This window comes from Choloepus didactylus, chromosome 16 (assembly GCF_015220235.1).
Source record: "Choloepus didactylus isolate mChoDid1 chromosome 16, mChoDid1.pri, whole genome shotgun sequence".
Classification (NCBI taxonomy): domain Eukaryota; kingdom Metazoa; phylum Chordata; class Mammalia; order Pilosa; family Megalonychidae; genus Choloepus; species Choloepus didactylus.
The window spans coordinates 78634848-78638821 of NC_051322.1; the positions used below are offsets into that span (position 1 = coordinate 78634848).

General features: G+C 36.0%; 1 pseudogene; it reads right to left on the reverse strand.

Moving 5' to 3' along the window:
- Positions 1-2862: 2862 nt before the first annotated feature.
- LOC119511800 lies at positions 2863-3180 on the reverse strand (annotated as a pseudogene).
- Between the last annotated feature and the right edge of the window lie 794 nt (positions 3181-3974).

The following is a 3974-nucleotide window of genomic DNA, read 5'->3' on the forward strand; positions in this document are numbered from 1 at the left end:
GTTCTCTGTACCCCTTTTCTTCTAATACAGATGTTTTCCAGTATTCTGAGCTCAGCCATCTCTCAAAGCCTCTGTTTTTATTTATTAATTATTTTTTCCCATCAACCTCACTTCCTCTCTGCTGGCAGTGACCTCAGGGTACTTTCTTGCTTACTCAGGGTTTATCTGTGCTTATAGCTTGTATTGAATAGTCCAAATTTGTTAACTAAAACTGCAATTGGAGCTTGGTTTAGTTACTTTCTCTCACTCCAGATAGCCTGCTTCTTTTTACCACATGAAGTTTTCCAACTCAGCATGCCACACTGGTGCATGCAGGGGCCAGCTCCATAGTCTGGGGTGCTTTACTTACAGATCTATGCTGTTATCACAGACATTCCACCCATTCCAGGCCGGTGGATGATGTGTGTCCAATCACAGATGTCCTGCAACAGTTGTTCTAGACTATTAACTAGTTGTTCCTGACTATTTACTAGTTGCTCTAAAGGACTAAATTCCACACCTCTCAATACCTCCATTTTGCCTGCCCTGTGATCAGTTTTTCAGTCAGTTTTTGTTTATGGTGTGAGGTAGGGGTCTACCTTCATACCTTTGCATTTGAGTATCTAGTTTCCCAGCACCATCTGTTGAAGACTGATCTTTCCCAGTTGAGTGGACTTGGTACCATTGTGAAAAGGTGTGCCATAGATGAGAGAATCTAATTCTGAAATGTCAATTCAATTCCATTGGTCTATGTGTCTTTCCTTGTGCAAGGACCACACTGTAATATTTTTCAGCAATAAGTAATAAAGTTTATTAAAGAGAAGGAGAAAGAAGTCATGTTAAAGAGATAACATGGACATCTTCAAGGGAGAAGTGTGCCCTGAGTGGGAGTGAGTTGCCTTGTTATATAGGAAAGTTTTACATGATCTTATTATCTGCACCTTTGAACACCTGGGGTCTTCTTTGTTCTAGGAGGGACAGTTATCACACTGATCAGAAATTGTGACCTGCCCTTGCATATCTAAAATTTGTCTTTAGGCAGATGTTTAACAACCTGTAAGACCCTATCCTTTTTTAAATAATTATTTTTTTATTGAGATGGTCCAGATACCATACAATTATCCATGTATCCAAAGTGTACAATCACTTGCCCATGGTACCAACATACAGCAGTGCATTCATCACCACAATTAATTTTTGTCAATTTTTAGAATATTTTCATTACTCAGAAAAGAAATAAAGACAAAAAAAGGATACTCAAATCCTCTCAATACCCCTAACCACCCCTTCATTATTGGCTGAAGGTTTTGGTATAGTACATTTGTTACTGTACTATAGTATGTTGAAATACTACTAACTGTAGTATATAGTTTGCAATAGGTATATTTTTTCCTATATGCCCATCTATTATTATCTTCTAGTTATAGTGTCAAACATTTGTTTTAGTTTGATAGACAAATTTCTAATATTTGTACAGTTAATCATGGACATTGTCTGCCCCAAGGTTCACTGTTTTATACATTTCCAACTTTCAACCTCCAACTTTCCTTCTGGTGACATACATGACTCTGAGCTTATGCTTTCCATCAACTTCATACACCATTCAGCACTGTTAGTTATTCTCACAATATGCTACCATCACCTCTGTCTATTTCCAAATGTTCAAGTTCACCCTAGTTGAACATTCTGCTCACATTAAGTAACTGCTCCCCATTCTTTAGCTTCATGCTGTACCCTGGTAACTTATATTTCATGTTTATGAGTTTACATATTATAAATAGTTCATATCAGTGAGACCCTGCAATATTTGTCCTTATGTGTCTGACTTATTTCACTCAGTATAGCACCCTCAAAGTTTCTTCAACCCACTTTCAGAACAGTTTTTTTCACATACCATACTTTCAATCCTAAGTAAACAGTTTCCTGTATAGTCATGTATTTATGTATTCAGCATCATTGCCACTATTTTTTATCTATGTTTTTTTAATCATCTTAAGCCTTATGGTAACAAAGTTTACAAACTTGTGCTGATGGTCTATATCATCAACCTAAATCCTCATGAGTTGGCAAAAGCATCATGACCAACCACACATCATTCAGTGGTTCTGCAATTTTATGTGGTTTTGAATAGCAGTTTAAAGACAACCCTGAATTACAACATAGTCTGAGTTAAATAGTAAAGAATTTAAAAGCAGAATTTAACCTGCTACTATATCTTGTCACACTGACTTTTTAAAAACATCCAACTTTATAGCTTATCTATAAAATATGAGAAATGTTCAGCATTCTTAATTTGGCATTATACATAAACCACATCAAAATGCTTCTTGTTAATTAAAAGGCAACATTTTAGACACAGGGAACTTTAATTAGATTTACACAGTTAAGACCAGAAAGATAAAGTGGACATAGCTAGCTTATTTTCAGCACCTGCCTTTAAACAGGCTGATGAATACCAACTGAAACCAAGTGAGTCTAGCTCTGTTCTATGAAACAGTGAAGGAATTTCCTTAGTATTTAAATATATTCATAAAATCACTTATATAAATCTAAATATAAGGCCAATCACATGTAGATTGTCAGTTGACATTCACCATCTTTGTGAAAAGTTGAACATTACTAATTCAATGTAGCCTCAAGTCCAATTAAACCTTTAGAAGGGGGAAACAGTGACAACATTTTCCAAACCAGAATTGCTATCAAAATTTAAAAAGCTTGATCATATTCATTTAACTATAGCTAATCTTATTTAACTCAGGACTGTCCAACAAAAATGATGCTAATCATGATCTGAATTCTGGTGTATGAGATCAATTTAAATATGTTACATGTAAAAAAGTCACAAGACATTTGTTTTGTAATAAATAACACAGCGACCAGCTTCTACTCATTAGTAGCTTTTCTGAGATAAGCTATCAAGTCTTCCCTTTCTGTCTTCTTCTTAATTCCAGTGAAGATCATTTTTGTTCCAGGGATGTACTTCTTGGGATTCTCCAAATACTGCATCAGTGTCTCATTGTCCCAAGTGATACCTTTGTTCTTGCTGGCATCTGTATCAGAGAATCTAGGGGCCTGACCTGTCTTCTGCCCAAACAGATCATGCAGATTTGGTCCAGTCTTATGCTTGCCTCCCTTTTACACAGTGTGGCACTGGGCACACTTCTGAACAAAAATCTTCTTGCCCTTCTCAACATCACACATTTTGAATTTGCTCTTTTATTGTGCATAACATGAAGGTCCCTGCTAGGAAGATGAATGTCCCACTCTCATCATTGCCACTATTTGTATAAGGATATCTCCATTTCTTCCACAAAGAAGGGAGTCAAAGAAGGTAGTGGGACAAAAGAAAAAAAAAGAGAGAAAAAAACATGACAGCTAGAAAAGAGCAAAAGGAAGATAGCATTAAACTAAAGTAGAATAAAGAGTCAGACAGCATCACTAATGCCAGGAGTCCCATATTCTTCTGCACCCCTCCCCCCATATGCATTAAGGTTTGCTCTATTGCCTTTGTTATATTAAAGGAAGCATAATACAATGTTTCTGTTAATTATAGTCTCTAGTTTGCGTTGATTGTATTTTCCCCTCAATCCCACCCTAGTTTTAACACCTTGATATCTTGACATTCATTTGTTCTACCTCATTTAAAAACATTTGTACCTTTTATTAAAATCATTGAGCATCCTAGGTTTCACTGAGTTATACAGTCCAGTCTTTACCTTTATCTTTCCTAAAAGGAAAGAGGGAGTAAAAATAGATCCAACAAATGAAAATTATTTAATAGTGGTTTTCTGTCCATCTTTTTCTAACAATGAATAAATGGCAGCTCTCCCCACTCTTGCCATGGAGTTTTCATTGACAACTTTCATTTCTTCTGTCTGACATATCTGAGATACATTTTACCAAATTCATAGAATTACCTGATGATGGTTAGAGACAGAGAAAGATGGGTTCTTGTGTGTTTGAGCATTTATTCCAAGTAGTCAGGATGTGTAGGG